The sequence below is a fragment of the Pinus tabuliformis genome, chromosome 8 (assembly GCF_031772625.1).
Source record: "Pinus tabuliformis cultivar Carrire ecotype Pingquan chromosome 8, CPIR1, whole genome shotgun sequence".
Lineage (NCBI taxonomy): Eukaryota > Viridiplantae > Streptophyta > Pinopsida > Pinales > Pinaceae > Pinus > Pinus tabuliformis.
The window spans coordinates 1,158,233,672-1,158,252,079 of NC_142294.1; positions in this window are offsets into that span (position 1 = coordinate 1,158,233,672).

Below are 18,408 nucleotides of genomic sequence, written 5' to 3' on the forward strand. Positions count from 1 at the left end.
AAATGTTCTATTTTTAAAATTGACTGTCAAACAAATTACCAAAGCAACTACAACATTCTCTCATGTTCATGTGAAACATCACAAGCATAGCCGTAAAACAACAATCGCATTTCCAGGCATAGAATCCACAGTAAACAAAAGAACGACGGCCTAATCACATAAACGACATTCAGGTAAACCAAACCCAACTTTCTTTCCTAAAGTTATTTTCTTCCAATTACAAAAGCAAATGTATAAAAATACATAGTAGCACTGCAAGATAAAACACGGACAAGAGTAAAGCCAGTGGACGACAAACCCTAGGTGAGGGTTTCGAAAATTGTTTCATACATAGCAATAGACATATAAGCCAGTGGATGACAAACCCTAGGTGAGGGTTTTGAGAATTGCATTTATACACAACAAATTACAGTAAAAAATCATTAGATAGTGGAAGCCCAGGACAACAAGACGACCAGGACGCTACTTACAGTCGAGAGCCATTTGACAAGCATCGAGGGGTGACAAACCCTCACAACCAGAGGCCTATTCTAAGAATAGAACGAAGATTGAAGGAAATTCATGATTGCAGAGCCTACCGGACAGAAACCAAAGCATTCATTGCCAAGACCTCCAACCGCAAACCCTCAACACTTGCAAAGAGGCCAACGCACAGGTGTTAGTGCCACACTATCAAGGAAAATGAAATTACAGTGCATGAAAAGTAAATAACAGAAGTCGCATTTATTTTACCTGAGGGGCTGTGGTGAGAACAGAGGACAAGCTTTCCACCCACGGGTTTTGACCAACTGCGGAGACGAAGGAGCAAACAGGTTAGGAGCTGAGGAAAGGAAGCAGCAAATTGAATCAAGGAGAGAGGGGCTATCTGCTTTGAAGCCGAGGACAGGAGGACGCCATCATTTCGAGCTTGAAAGCAATCCAACCACTGAGTTTCAAACAAGAACATGAAATACCAACCTATAACTCGGAACATGATGACCTGTTGAGCCAACAGCGGAAAAAAAATAAGAGAGAACCACTTACCCATGTGACAGTAGGAACATTCACAACTGCCCAACGAACTAGGGCAGAGACTGTCCATACACACATAAAGAAACCAGTACAGAAGTTACCAAGAGGCGCATCCAGAACTTGCAGCAAAGCTGCATACCCAACTCGTAGAGCCATAGCAGAACGAACCCTCGGCAAACACAATGAAAATGACCAAGTGAACGACAAAGGAGGAGTTTTGGCATAACAAGGAGCAGGAAACGCGACCCAAGGCGAGTACGCAGCCTTGATTGCGAGCTGGATTGCCACCGAACCCTTTTCCAGAAATATCTGATGGTTGATACTCACACATGTCAACACCATAGTAATATTTATGCAGTCATATAATCACCCAAACAATCATTTAATCACCTAAAGTCTGAACAGTGTTGAGCTGGTCCCATCATAGTGGTATCACAGCAGGTGAAGTTGACTAAAGAAATGGAGGTAGGAAGGAGAGGTCATGGAAGAGGTGTTTGAAGGATAGTAGAGGAAGGACTGAGAGAAGAGATAAAGATTCTTATTGCCCGTTTGGAGGCAGTCGAAGCAAGGAGAAGAAGAGACCCTGAGGTAGGTGATGACAGCGAAGAGGAAGCTGAAGCGAACACAAATGGATCGGATGGCAAGACCCCAGAAGTGAGATTGTTGAGATCTGTTCTAGTGGCAAGTAGTAAACCCAAACCAGAACTCCCAACCTATGACAGTAGCCTATCCATAGAGGTTCTATTGGATTGGATCAGCAAGCTGGATAAGTATTTCGAGTGTGAGGAAGTCAGTGAAGACCGCAGAGTTAGGTTCGCTGCGACGAAATTGAAGGGACACGTAGCCCTGTGGTGGGACAGTGTCCAAACGGAGAGAAGGAGATTGAACAAGTTGTCGATCAAAACTTGGTCAAGGATGGTGGCCAAGTTGAAGGGCAGATTTCTATCGAAAGATTATCAGATTGCACTACACAGGCAAGTGCAGAATCTGAAACAGAAAAGAATGACGGTGAGGGAATACACTGAGGAGTTCTATCAGTGAACCTACGAGCTGGATATACAGAGGATATGGCGAAAAAGACAGCTAGGTACGTAAATGGTTTGAGACTAGAAATTTTAGATGAAATTAGTATTCTGTCCCCAAAGAACATTGAAGAAGCGTATTAGAGTGCGATGAAAACTGAAGAAAAAATTACTAGACGACATAATGCTTGGAGAGGACGAGGAGCAGGCAGGGGAAAAGGCCAATCATATGGCAGAGGGCGAACTGCTAGTAGTAATGAGGAAGGCAGCAGTTCCAGAGCTTCCGGATCAGCGGACAAAGGTGATAATGTGAGAGGTGGTAAGTCATACCAGCGACGTCGGGGAAGTGGCCGAGGTAGAGGGGCTGGTTATAAATGTTATAGGTGTCATAAATGGGGACACAAATCATTTGAGTGTCCAGAGGCAGACCAGGCTAGACAGAGGGGTGCGTATGTCGCACAACCAGAGGTAACAGAGGCACCTCCCTAAGAAGCAGAGAATGCTCCAGAAACAGGAGAAGCCCTGGTGCTGAACAAGGTGTTGTTAAAACCAGCCAAGGAAGCCACCGAACAGACACAGCGGAAGGCTTTGTTTAGAATAGTTTGTAAATCGCATGGTAAGTGTTGTAAATTAATTATTGACAGCGGTAGTACGAATAACTTGGTATCCACAGAGATGGTGGAAAAGTTGGAATTGAGGCGATTGAAACATCCCACCCCTTACAAAATTTTGTGGCTACAAAAACGCCATCGATTGCTGGTGGATGAACAGTGCGAGGTGGAGTTTCAAATAGGCAGATATAAGGATAAAGTCATTTGTGACATCATGTCGATGGATGTATGTCACATACTGCTAGGTAGTACAACAGAAAGGTGGTGCATGATGGATTGACGAACTGTTATAATTTTGTCAAGGATGGAATCAAGCATACGCGTGTGCCCATCAAGGAGGAAGGGACAACAGGGACAAGTGAACCAAGAGCATTGCTGGTTAGCGGAAAACAGTTTTTGAGACAAGTTGAGGACAGTGAGATGGGTTATGCAGTTGTAAAAAGAGAAAAAACAGTGTTGTTGCATACAGAGGTATCAGATTTACCTCCAGAAATCCAGCAGATGTTGCAGGAATTTACGGACATAGTGGTGGATGACTTGCCAGACAAATTACCCCCCAAAAGAAGCATAAGTCACCATATTGACTTCATACCCAGAGCCAGTTTGCCGAACAAAGCGGCATATCGAATGAGCCCCAAGGACAATGAAGAGATTAGGAAGCAGGTGCAAGAACTGCTAGACAAAGGATTGATAAGGGAAAGTTTGACCCTTTGTGCAGTCCCAATGGTTCTCGCTCCCAAGAAGGGAGGAGGGTGGCGGATGTGCACAGATTCGAGGGCCATCAACAAAATCACCATCCGGTACAGGTTTCCACTGCCATTGATGGATGACATGATGGATTGTTTAAGCGGGACAGCATATTTCTCTAAGATAGAATTGAAGAGCGGGTATCATCAGATCCGGATATGAGAGGGGGATGAGTGGAAGACAACCTTTAAGATGAATGAGGGACTGTATGAATGGCTGGTCATGCCATTTGGACTGAGCAATGCACCCTGTAGAGTCTCTACTTTACACCTTATCATCCATCATTACCTACTGTTTTCATCACTTTCCTCTCTCTTTTGCCTCATTTTCCACCCAGATCATTACATTAGTTGTCATTAAACATGATCAAGTGAGCTTTGCTAATGGGTAATTGTTTTGTTTAGTTTTTGACGTATTTGCAGGCATTCCGCAGCCTTCTGCTGATTCCGCAGCCATCTGATGATCCCGCAGCCATTTTGTTGATTTCAAGGTTCCACGTGCTATTTTGCAGAACGAGCCACATGGGCATGTTGGAATATACGTGCTCGAGGTTCCTGTGCCATCAGTTCAGCCAGCCACGTCATCTGTACCTCCGGTCAAAGGGGGTCAAGTTACGGTCAAATAAAGGCAGCTTAACGTTGATACGTAAGCTGTTTGATCACGTCGGTGGAGAAGGTGACTTGTCCGTGTTTTGAAAGCCGTGGGGGACATGATCTAATGCTGGATTCATTGCCCATATCGACCAGGACCTCCAGCTCGACCATGAAGCCTATGACGTGTTAATTGCACCTTTAATACGCATGACAGTCAGTTTATTTTCTGTTTTATGTTTACGTATTAGGCCATCTTGCAGATGCCTATATATACTTGCGTCTGCGTACGCTTATGTTAACTTTTAGATGCTGTAGTTTATGAACTTGTGAGAATTTTAGCACGTTTTTGAACTCTGTTTTTATAGAGCTGTTTCAGCACTTTTGACTATGTATTTCTGCACATGAAGTAATGGAAATAGTGTTGTTTTGAAGTTTTAGAGCATCTGAGTTTTCTGTGGGATGATATGAATGGAGGGCCCCTGTTCGTATTAGCCCTTGTAAAGTATTTCATGTTTATACTTCCGCAATTTCTTTATTTTACATACAGAATTTCCTTTCTTGAGTTATGTACAACTTAATTTCTTTTCATTGCTGCAGCCTTTATTTTCACTGATCAAATTTGCTTCTTTGCAGGTTTTTACCCGGGATTGAGTGTGTTGTATTTGCTTTGATATCTGATGGTAGTTGCAGTTGTCTTGTTCATAATGCTGCCCTTTTTACTCTGTTTTCTAGATTAGTTTTAGCTTAGTTTTACAAGTTGGATGCTAACTAATTTATGCTCTCTTTATCATAAATGGCTTATCTTTCAAGAGAACAGAACACTAATTAATTGCAGCTTGTCTTTGAGTAGTCTTGGCTTGTGACACTAATACTGTTTCCACTTGTTACACATAATCACATATGTAGGAAGCAGTATGATGGAAAAGGCTTAGTAGTGTTACAATTTGTCAATTAGAGTTTTTATCAATTCTTGGATTTGTCTTCAGCTACCTCCTAATCGTGTTTTACGCAGTACTATGTGGTAGAAGCAGGGAGTTAGGAGGAGATAACCATTATCATCAATCCTTGAAGTGATTTTCTTGTTTCTTTTATTTGCAGCAATATGGATAGAGACTAATGCCATTAGAACGTGGTCATTTACTTTCAAGTCATTTCAATTTATTCATTTCTTTCAAGTTCTTTTCCTTTACAAATTCAGCAAGTAATTAGAAATCACCAATCACACACTTTCACTCATCTAGAACTCACTTTTCACACACTTGCACTCATCTGTCTATAATCATTACTCCATCTTAGGAAGATAAGTTAACCATAAACAACACCCCCCAAACGACAAAAACTCTAAAGAGGTTGCTTAAGTACATATAGTACACCCTCACTTCATCAGCTTACGAGCCCCGGGTTGACAATTAATGACATCAATTTAGGAACACTAAATTGACTAAACACACCCAGTATATTTATGAGGTTAATGAATAAGATGCTGAAAGAGTACATCAGAAAATTTGTGATAGTATACCTGGATGACATACTAATTTTCAGCAGGACAAGGGAGGAGCACCTTCGACATGCTCAAAAAGTGCTAGAAAAATTACAGCAGAACAAACTGCTGATAAATCTGAAAAAATGTACTTTTCTGCAGAAGGAATTGATTTATTTGGGCTTTGTAATAGCAGAACATGAACTGAATATGGATCCAGAGAAGATTGCAGCAATAGTTAATTGGCCATCTCCGAAAAAATTATTTGAGGTACGTAGCTTTCATGGACTAGCGAGTTTCTACCGGAAATTCATAAGGAATTTTAGTGAAATTTGTGCACCTATGTTGGACACCATTAAAATGGCCAATCAACCTTTTCGATGGACGGATGTAGCAGAGAGAAGTTTCCAGCTATTAAAGAGAAAGATCACAGAGAGGCCGATCCTAAGATTGCCAGACTTCAAGAAGCTTTTTCAAGTTCGCTGTGATGCTAGGAGTACGACTATTGGAGCTATACTTAGCCAAGAGGATAAGCTTGTGGCATTCTTCATCGAGAAGCTAAATGAAAGAAGACAAATATTCGTCTTATGACAAGGAGTTCTATGCTGTTATACAGGCATTAAAACATTGGAGGCATTATCTACTGGGAAATGAATTTGTGTTGTTTTAAGATAATTCGGCGCTACAATATGTAACACAACAACACAAGCTGAATCACAAACATGCCAAATGGGTGGAATATTTGCAGAGTTTCACCTTCATGTTGAAACACATCAGCGGGCAGGCCAACAAGGTGGCAGATGCCTTGAGTAGGAAAGCTTTACTTCTGCAAGAGAGTACTGTGCAAGTGCTGGGTTTTGAGCACTTGAAAGATTTATACCAGAATGACACAAATTTTAAGGAGGCCTATGAGGCATGTCAGAATCCCTTGGTGAGAGATAACAGTCCATGGTTGGACTGCAACTTGCAAGAGAAACTGTTGTTTAGGGGAGGGCAGTTATGTATTCCTGACTGCTAGATGAGGAGAACATTATTCGGGAAAAGCACAGTGGAGGTCTAGCCGGACATTTCGGCATGGACAAGACACTTGAGTAGCTCAATCATTTCTACTTTTGGCCAAAGATGCTGAGGGATGTACAACGATTTGTGACCAGATGTAAAGTGTGCCAGTTGGCGAAGGGTCACAGCCAAAACACAGGACTGTACACACCGTTACCTATTCCAGGCAGGCTGTGGGACTCAGTCAGCTTGGAATTTGTCTTGGGTCTACCTAAAACACAGCGAGGTTACGACTCGGTGATGGTAGTAGTGGACAAATTCTCGAAGATGGTGCATTTCATCCCTTGCAAAAAAACCAGTGATGCCACTCACATGGCCCACTTGTTTTTCACAGAGATTGTCAAGCTACATGGGTTGCCTAAGTCTATTCTTTCAGACAGGGATGTGAAGTTTACAGGGCACTTTTGGCGCACCCTGTGGAAGAAAATGGATACACAGCTGAGTTACAACTCTGCTTATCACCCGCAAACCAATGGAAAAACAGAGGTGGTAAACAGGAGTCTGGGAAACCTGCTACGAAGCTTGGTTGGAGAGAATTCGCGGATGTGGGATCGAGTGCTTGCACAGGCAGAGTTCGCTTATAACGACTCGCCTAATCGCAGCACAGGCTACAGTCCATTTCAGATCCTGTACGACATGCATCCTTGCGGAGTGCATGAGTTGCGGGATCTTGGACTGCAAGAAAGGCGAAGCGCGGATGGAGAAGATTTCGCTAACGCGATGAGGGATTTGCATGAGCAGGTGAAAATTAAATTGCAGGACAGCAGCCAAAAGTATAAACAGCAAGCAGATTTGAAGAGAAGGGAAGTACAGTTTAACGTGGGAGATGAAGTCCTCGCGCATTTGCGCAAGGAACGGTTAGCCAGGGGTGCATACAATAAGTTAAAGTATAAGAAGATAGGACCCTACAAAGTCCTCCGGAAATTTTCAGCGAATACCTATGAGATACAGTTGCCACCCGGAATAGGCATTTCACCTATCTTTAATGTAGTAGACCTATTCCCCTACACTATTGACCCAGAAGAAAAAGAAGAAGATAGAACCACGCAGCCTACACAGAATACCTAGGATGGAGGAGAAGCTTGGATGAGACAGATGCCTTACATTCCGCTTGCCGAGATCGAGAGCATTCTCGACACTCAGGTGCCCAAACGAACTCGGCGGAAGGAGTATCTACAATACATGGTCAAGTGGAAGAACCGTCCTATTAAGGACAATTCATGGCTTGATGCCAAGCAGATTGAGCAGACAGGTTCTTCAGTCGAGGAGCTCATGGACCGGAGTCATGATTTTCTTTCTGCCCGGGACTCTGATGCATGAGCATCCAGCTCAGGCACTATGACTGGGTGTCGGTCTCTGCCAGGTTGAAAAGTTGAGTTAACACTTTGTTTGTCTTTTATGTTAGTTTGTCAGAATAGGAGGTAGGATTTTTGTTTTTTAACTTAATCCTTGAATAAGTCAAAGGTAGTTTGATCACTTAGGATTATTTACTTGTCTATCTTTAATAAACCATGGATTAATAATTGTCCTGTTATTCTAAAAAAAAAAAAAAAAAAAAACAAATGTGTCCAAAAGGGAAATCTTGTCATAAAGACAGAACCAAATGCTTAATAGCCATGTAACTATAAAGTCTACAACTGAAAAGTAACTGTATAGTTTCATTAACTGTGAACAAGAAACATATAAATGTAACAGTGAAAGTCATGTACAGGGTTCAACACTCCTTGCAATCGAATAATAACAATAACAGTGAAATCAATTCAATCCATCTGTGTGTCCTATTGTATTTTTATTGTGCTTTCTAATTAACGAGCATCTGAACCGACAACATACTGTTCACAGACCATTGTGTTTAATTCTCTTTGGCTTTCCTGAGAAAAAAACCAGTCCTAACAGCGAGACAGAAGAGCAGATGCCAGAACGAGGGCTTACATTTCCATTCAAGCAAACAACGTTGACAGAAAAATAGTAACACAAATAAATTCCAGTACGGGGCAAGCATCCACAGGCCAGACGAAATGTTCTATTTTTAGAATTGATTGTCAAACAAATTACCAGAGCAACTACAACATTCTCTCATGTTCGTGTGAAACATCACAAGCATAGCCGTAAAACAACAATTGCATTTCCAGGCATAGAATCCAGAGTAAACAAAATAACGACGGCCTAATCGCATAAACGACATTCAGGTAAACCGAACCCAACTTTCTTTCCTGAAGTTCTTTTCTTCAAATTACAAAAACAAGTGTATAAAAATACATAGTAGCACTGCAAGATAAAACATGGACAAGCGTAAAGCCAGTGGACGACAAACCCTAGGTGAGGGTTTCGAAAATTGTTTCATACATAGCAACAGACGTATAAGCCAGTGGACGACAAACCCTAGGTGAGGGTTTTGAGAATTGCGTTCATACACAGCAAATTACAGTAAAAAATCACCAGATAGTGGAAGCCCAGGACAACAAGACGACCAGGATGCTACTTACAGCCGAGAGCCATTTGACAAGCATCGAGGGGTGACAAACCCTCACAACCAGAGACCTATTCTAAGAACAGAACGAAGACTGAAGGAAATTCATGATTGCAGATCCTACTGGACAGAGACCGAAGCATTCATTGCCAAGACCTCCAACCGCAACCCGCAACAACTGCAAAGAGGCCGACACACAGGTGTTAGTGCCACACTATCAAGGAAAACGAAATTACAGTGCATGAAAAGTAAATAACAGAAGTCACATTTATCTTACCTGAGGGGTTGTAATGAGAACAGAGGTCAAGCTTTCCACCCACGGGTTTCGACCAACTGCGGAGACAAAGGAGCAAACAGGTTAGGAGCCGAGGAAAGAAAGCAGCAAATTGAATCAAGGAGAGAGGGGCTACCTGCATTGAAGCCGAGGACGGAAGGACGCCATCATTTCGAGCCTGAACACAAGCCAACCACTGAGTTGCAAATAAGAAAATGAAATACCAACGTATAACTTGGAACACGACGACCGGTTGAGCCAACGATGAAAAGAAAAATACAGAGAACCACTTACCTAGGCGACGGCAGGAACATTCACAACTGCCCAACGAACCAGGCGAGAGACTGCCCATACAGACATAAAGAAACCAATACAGAAGTTACTAAGAGGCGCGTCCAGAACTTGCAACAAAGCTACATACCCAACTCGCAGAGCCATAGCAGAACGAACCCTCGGCAAACACAATGAAAATGACCAAGTGAATGACAAAGGAGGAGTTTTGGCATAGCTAGGAGCGGGAAACGCGACCCGAGGCGAGTACACAGCCTTGATTGCGAGCTTGATTGCCACCTAACCCTTTTCCAGAAATATCCGATGGTTGATACTTACACATGTCAACACCATAGTAATATTTATGCAATCACATAATCACCCAAACAATCATTTAATCGCCTAAAGTCCGAACAATGTTGGGCTGGTCCCATCACAAAAGGTTAAGTTAATTTTAAGCAAATACTTTGTTAGTCATAGTACATGTTCTAACTACAAGTACCCTGTGGTATACGTTATGTTTTAAGGACGTGTATCTTATGGTACAATTCAAATGTAGCCATTGTTTTTAAAAGTGTAAAGAATGTGGCAATTGTTTTTAAAAGTGTAAAAGTTTGGGAAGATCATCTTGTCAATAGTTGGGAAGATTTGTCTTATAGTTATGCATACAACATTCTAAATGAATTATCATTAGAATATGTGAATTCTTGCAAATATTTGGGAAGATTTGTCTTATAGTTATGCATACAACATCCTAAATGAATTATCACCAAAGTATGTGAATTGTGTGGGCAGTTGCAACAACTGTCCCAAATTTAAGGATTGGGAGTGCGGTACCCAAAAATCCCAAATTTAAGGATTGGGAGTGCGGTACCCAAAAATCCCAAATTTAAGGATTGGGAGTGTTGTACCCAAAATTTTGCCACTGCACATTTTGACCACGACCATATAGGGCCAACAAAAAATGCAATTATAAAAGCCATGTTAATCATGAAACTATTGGAAATTCGCTAAAACAACCATGTGATTGTGAGTACATGAATAAGTTGTTTACTGGTGGTTCCCTTGAAAAGGCCTTGTAGAGAGTATTGTTGCCCTGTCATCACCTAAGTCAATCCAAAATTGTCTTTAGTTTGTTATGTAATTAGTAACAGTCAATCCAAAATTGTCTTTAGTTTGCCATGTAATTAGTAGTGGTCAATTCAAAATTTGCTTTAGAAATGCTTTGCATTGTAGTGCTATAAGTGGAGTTATGGCTTGATACTTGCAATTCGTTGAACAAGAACTGGAATGGGCTTAGGAACCCGTCCTTTTTATGCTTGGCTTAAGACGATACAACAACCAATTTAAGGTAATATAAGGACATCGATTAATATATTTGTTCTTTAATTGTGTGTGCATTACTAAGATAAAACTATGAAAGCCCTGATTATCAGGATATCGATATAGGTAATCCATTAATATATTTGTTCCTGTTAATTGCATGTGCATTACTAAGATACAAATGTGAAAATCTTTATTTTTAGGATATCTATATAGGTAATCTATACACGTTTAGAACCACCATTTCAAATCTCATTTCCAACTTGTCCGATAAAGCTTATAATGTTCCAGGAATGCACAATAAATAAACAAAGTAACATTATAATTTATGTTGCAATGACAACAAGATGAGTAATACATCACTTGAAATTTGCGTCAATTAAATACTTAGTAGCAACTATTTAAGAGCCGATGTATGAAGAAATACAAGAGTTCTGCACATAACCACAATTAATTAATGTGTGATAGATATTGTGTATGTATGAATTTTTTTTTTTATAAATAAGTTAATTGTTTCTTAACTAATACATTCAAATAAATTGTATTTTCACATGGAAATACATTCCAGTTCAGAAGAAAGATGGTATTATGAAAGTTGCAGTAACAACCAATTCATTATAATAAACTATATGATTATGCATGATATCAATCATGCTGGTAGTAAAAGTAAAGAAGATTTGAGGAGAATATTGTTCAATTTATTTTTTTAATACAATGATTAATGTGCACCAAAACTATATATTACTCTTTATAACTAAATACTAAGACATCATACGTAAAATCACTTAATAGATAGTAGAAGCATTGAATAGCTTTTAAATATCTTGAGCACAAGCATTAAATAGCTTTTGAAAAATATGGTAATGTTACTGAGAATTATAATTAGTGTACCAAAACATTGGAAAGCAATCTAGGATGGAATTGCAAAAACAATCGTTCTATCTTTCGGAAAATATCCTAATGTTACTAGGAAATATTAGTACCAAAACATTGGAAAGCAATCTAGGATGAAATTGCTAGAATGGAATTGCAAAGAAGTTCGTTTTAATTAGACAACAACAGAGTTTCAAGGTGTGTGAACTTAGATAACAACGAAGTTTCAAGGTGTGTGAACTTTTATAATGAACAACATTTCTAAAAACACGTGTGAACTTTTATAATGAATAGCATTTCTAAAAACAGCCACTGCAATCGCTATAATATAAGAGTTTTTAAAGTTTTAAAATGATTTTGTTTTAAATTAGTGATTATGATATATATAATTGAAAATAAGTAAGCAGTAATTTTAACTATATCAATAATGATGATATATTATAGTTTTGTGATGGAGGAGTTTGATGAGAACAAATTGCAATCAAGATATACATTTAAAAACAATTGTAAAAAAAATTAATTATTTAAAAAAATATATATTAATTAATAATATAATAATATAATCCAATCTTTTTAATTGAATTTAAATGGTGATTTTTAACATTCTCTATTTTTAATATTAAAATTATTAAAATGGTGGTTTCTAATATTCCCTATTTTTAATATTTTGTTATAAGGATATAAATTATTGTTTTTAGTTTTATCTATATATATCTACAACTTATTACATATAATAAACATTCATAAAATTAAAATATGAATTAATTTATGTACTGGAAGAAACTTGTTAAAGTCCTACAGAACCGTAGCATAAAATTACCCTAGCTTATTACACAATATTGCAGAGCAATTGCTCTTAGGTGTATGGTCAATGTCCTATTAGATGATAAGTAACTTGTACCATTGTCTAGAAAGCACCAGAGAGTACAGTGGCGCCTGCCATTCCCATTTCTCTTCACTGACTCTGATTAGCATACCTGCCTGTTAACAAAGCAAGAGTTAGGTAGGAGAGGGAAATGTCAAATCAATTTTGGGAAGGAGACTCAGTCCAAGACTCCAACCCCTTTGACACCAGTGAATGATCTGAAAATTCCTGTCCAAGAAGGGCATAAGCTTGGTTGAGTCCAGGTACAACGTCCTCTAAATTGAACTAGAAGAAGCCAAAGCAGAACAGGGCATTGAATAAGAAAACATACCATACCTTGGTGGAATCTTGGCATTGATTAAGAAATAAAGACAAACTTAATTGTCATAACCCACCTGTTTTTAGGCAATAGGCTATCACTTTGCTGTTGAATTTGTGCTTGCTGCACCTTGCAAGACTTCTGAACAGGAGTATATGCGATCGAATGTCGGGTGCTTCATGAAGGGTTGAGGGTTTGAATGTCTAGGGATAACCATTCGATTACCTCGAGTAATCTAGATCATTCACTAAAACCCAAGAATGCTACCCACCTTATGCCATGTGGCCAACATGTGGTAGAGGGTGTGTGGCAGAAGGGGAGTCGCCATGCAACAACCCAGGTGTATGCCATTTCCATTATATGTCGGGTGTATGAATGGATGGTGCTTAACAAGTGGAAATGTGATTTAAATACAATAAACAGAGTTAAATACCCAGTTAACGGCAAATGTCCAAGGTACTTAGGGACAATTATCGTATTAATTTGTTTTAATAGTGTTTCCCTGTTTTACACGCGTTACTGTAATTATGCGGCAGAAATGACATCCAGATTCTCCAAGCAACTCAGATCAGTGCATATCACAATATTTTATCTCGATCATTTGGAAGAAATATCCGTGTAGTTACGATGAAACGGTCTTCTTACTGTCACAGATGCCATGGATCTTATAAATGCTCTTATGAATGAAAAGGATGCAGTTGCAGATAGGAAGTTTGCCATTAGTTTCATCAATTTCCATGCCACCGTACAGAAGATGGTTGAAGCAGAGATTGAGAAACATTCGGCTAATGGAATAGGGAGACTAGATTATGTAGTAGCCAGTGTTGGAGGAAAGCTTGTATATCATTCTGAAGGATATTACCCTGGCAATAAGTTATCTCTCTCTTGGAGAGAGATATCCAGAAGGATATTTTCCTGACTGTTCTATGCATGTTCAAGTGCAATTGAAGATTTTACTCTCCTCGTCGGTCTTATGGAATTTTATAAATTGACCTAAGAAATATCTGAACTCTTCCATAAGAACTACTCTTTTACATTACCCCATAAAGAAAGGAGAACCCTTACCAGATTACAATGCTTTCTGCTATGATAAGCATTCTTACTCACAAGATTCTATTTCTCATTAGTTGATATCCGTACCCACTTCTAGAGCTAGCTTCGGATTACCTAGCTATACCGGGTGCATTTATGTCATTTTTCTCTTGCTCTGATACAAACAACATCAGTGGTTTCAGTGTCCTGCCTTGTGTACCATATTTGACTTGTAGTTGTTATACATGTGATGGCAAGCTATCTTATTATAGTGGAATACCTGATATGGTTGATATGATCAAAGTCAACAGTTGACTTTGCTCATGTCCATCAAAAATCAGTTGATTTCGCTTAAAGATCAGTTAGCTTTGCTCATGTCTATAAGAATTCTGGAATAGTCATATCCCTGTATTGAGATTTTATTCCACATGATCAATAATCCCCTTCTTGTCCACCTATGGCTTTACACGCAAAACCGTCCTAAAGCTTTATCCTGTAGGTACACTTCATTGCGCAGGTCCTCATTAGTGTCCTTTCTCACACTAGCATTGCTTGATGTCTTTGTATGTTTACATTATCCATTCCCTTAGCTTAATGGATAATTTCTTTGGGTATTAGTCCTTACACAATGCGGTTGTCTAATCTACCACACTAATTTCCTCACAGACAACAAAGTGATAGCTTATTGCCTCAAAAATAAGTGGGTTATGACAATTAAGTTTGTCTCTGTTTCTTAATCAATGCCAAGACAGAACTCATCTTCATTAGGCGGGCTCTTGGATTACCACACGCTCTCACAATTCAAATTAGTTCTCTTTCAGTTGTATTGACATTGCTATTTCTGGCACCCATACACACAGACTGTTAAGGGGTTCACATATTGGAGATTACCGTAGGTTCTATCAGGTGTTATGGTTTGGAATATTAAAGTAACTGTGTATCACTTCTGGGACTGCCATGGCTCGGAAAAAGCAAAGGAATTTGGATCCCACTACAGGCCATCTATGGGAGATCTATTATGGCTCTCAATGTCCCTCACTCGCTGTATTTTTCTTGTGCAGGCAGTCATTAGACGGCCTGCATCTTGGCAGAGTCTGCATTTGAAGATTGTACTTCCATAGTCATCTGGCTGGGTTCATTGAGATCCTTACAAATTTAGGTCAACCCTATGAGGCATACCTTTGTTGACTGTTCTACGCATGTTCAGGTGCAATTGAAGATTTTACTCTCCTCGTTGGTCTTATGAAATTTTATAAATTGACCTAAGAAATCGCTGAACTCTTCCATAAGAACTACTCTTTTATATTACCCCATAAAGAAAGGAGAACCCTTACCAGATTACAATGCTTTCTGCTATGATAAGCATTCTTACTCACAAGATTTTGTTTCTCATTAGTTGATATCCGTACCCACTTCTAGAGCTAGCTTCAGATTACCTAGCTTCGGATGCCCATCTCACCAAACTCATATATCACAAGCTCTCCGAGACCATGATTTCTTATGCTCTCTGCCCGCCATTTCTAGTCACATTTTCAATGTGGGCAAGAGCAGCAGTGGCCCATACAGTTGCCTCTATTTATGCAGGCAATAGGCCTTCATGATAGAGGTTGATTAAACAGCTGCCCAAGCTCTGGAAATGCCTTTGTGGTGACATATATCTGGGTCTGTCTGTTGATCCTAGGATTCAATGCCCTAATGTTTGTGTTAATGTCTGCAATCATTAATGGGGTATCTGTACTGGGATTGCCTACAGTATGGATGATTAGGGCTGTTGTTTGTGGGGAAATTCTTTATTCAATTGTGTTCACTTAGGTGCTCAAGTATACACTGTTTACACCTCCGTTTTACTGTTCAAAAATTGTTCCTGCTCAATTTTCAGGTCAGTGCTCTCAAAAATGGGTTTTCTGATCCCATTCTCTCTCATTTTGCTTCCAACATTTTAATCTTTGTCCAGTGTTTTCTTAATGTTTTCTTATGGGTCTTTTATGGCAGGTACAGCTCTGTTTTCCTGTTCAGAAATTGTTCGCCCAGGTTCCCAGGTTCTCAGAATTCTTCTGTTTAAATTTCAGGTTAGTGCTCTCAAAAATGGGTTTTCTGATCCCATTCTCTCTCATTTTCCTGGTTTTTTCCTGATTCCTGGTTGTATTAAGTATTTTCTTGGCATCTGCAGTCTGAGTATGTGCGTTAACCTAACATACTCATACATAGACTCAATCATTTTAGTCCAGTTTCTGTTAGTAGTTAGAAGGGATATAATCCTCATCAAGGATTAGACAAATCGTTTCAGGTTACTGAACATGGAACGCATTGTAATTTTGTGTTTTATTGGTGTGAATATACAAACAATACATTGGACTGAAACATTAATTGTTGTGAAAAACTTATTGCTCTGTTTCAGTTTATTATAACAATTGGCACTATTTATAGCAGAGGATGTTACTGATGTTGAATTAATTTATGTACTGGAAGAAAATTTGTTAAAGTCCTACAGAACCGTAGCATAAAATTACCCTAGCTTATTACACAATATTGCAGAGCAATTGCTCTTAGCTGTATGGTCAATGTCCTGTTAGATGATAAGTAACTTGTACCATTGTCTAGAAAGCACCAGAGAGTACAGTGGCGCCTGCCATTCCCATTTCTCTTCACTGACTCTGATTAGCATACCTGCCTGTTAACAATGGAAGAGTTGGGTAGGAGAGGGAAATGTCAAACCAATTTTGGGAAGGAGACTCAGTCCAAGACTCCAACCCCTTTGACTCCAGCGAATGATCTGAGAATTCCTGTCCAAGAAGGGCATAAGCTTGGTTGAGCCCAGGTACAACGTCCTCTGAATTGAACTAGAAGAAGCCAAAGCAGAACAGGGCATTGAATAAGAAAACATACCATACCTTGGTGGAATCTTGGCATTGATTAAGAAACAGAGACAAACTTAATTGTCATAACCCACCTGTTTTTGAGGCAATAGGCTATCACTTTGCTGTTGAATTTGTGCTTGCTGCACCTTGCAAGACTTCTGAACAGGAGATTTTCAAGAGAAACTAAAGCCCTTCCAATTCCATAAAATCTATCACCGATCGCATATCTCCTGTTGTCGTCTTTGCGCATGCAAAGCTGATCTTATTCCCGTAGAACCCTTTAGGGAGCAGCGGGTGGAATTTCGTTCGAGCGTCCAGGGGAAATATTAAACGAACTTCTTGTTCCGAAGGCAGTTGGAGAGCCCTGGTTCTCAAACGCCACAAACACGCTGATAAAACTGCGAATGTCGGGTGCTTCATGAAGGGTTAGGGTTTGAATGTCTAGGGATAACCATTCGATTACCTCGAGTAATCTGGATCATTCACTAAAACCCAAGAATGCTACCCACCTTACTCCATGTGGCCAACATGTGGTAGAGGGTGTGTGGCAGAAGGGGAGTCGCCATGCAACAACCCAGGTGTACGCCCTTTCCATTATATGTCGGGTGTATGAATGGATGGTGTTTAACAAGTGGAAATGTGATTTAAATACAATAAACATAGTTAAATACCCAGCTAATGACAAATGTCCAAGGTACTTAGGGACAACTATCGTATTAATTTGTTTGAATAGTGCTTCCCTGTTTTACACGCGTTATTGTAATTCTATGGCAGAAATGACATTCAAATTATCCAAGCAACTCAGGTCAGTGCATATCACAATATTTTATCTCGATCATTTGGAAGAAATGTCCGTGTAGTTACAATGAAATGGTCTTCTTACTGTCACAGATGCCATGGATCTTATAAATGCTCTTATGAATGAAAAGGGTGCAGTTGCAAATAGGAAGTTTGCCATTAGTTTCAGTGATTTCCATGTCGCTGTACAGAAGATTGTTGAAGCAGAGATTGAGAAACATTCGGCTGATGGAATAGGGAGAGTGGATTATCCAGTAGCCAGTGGTGGAGGAAAGCTTGCATATCATTCTGAAGGATATTACCCTGGCAATAAGTTATCTCTCTCTTGGAGAGAGATATCCAGAAGGATATTTTCCTGACTGTTCTACGCATGTTCAAGTGCAATTGAAGATTTTACTCTCCTCGTTGGTCTTATGGAATTTTATAAATTGACCTAAGAAATATCTGAACTTTTCCATAAGAAATACTCTTTTACATTACCCCATAAAGAAAGGAGAACCCTTACCATATTACAATGCTTTCTGCTATGATAAGCATTCTTACTCACAAGACTTTGTTTCTCATTAGTTGATATCCATACCCACTTCTAGAGCTAGCTTCGGATTACCTACCTATACCGGGTGCATTTATGTCATTTTTCTCTTGCTCTGATACAAACAACATCAATGGTTTTAATGTCCTGCCTTGTGTACCATATCTGACTTGTAGTTGTTATATATGTGATGGCAAGCTATCTTATTATAGTGGAATACCTGATATGATTGATATGATCAAAGTCAAACAGTTGACTTTGCTCATGTCCA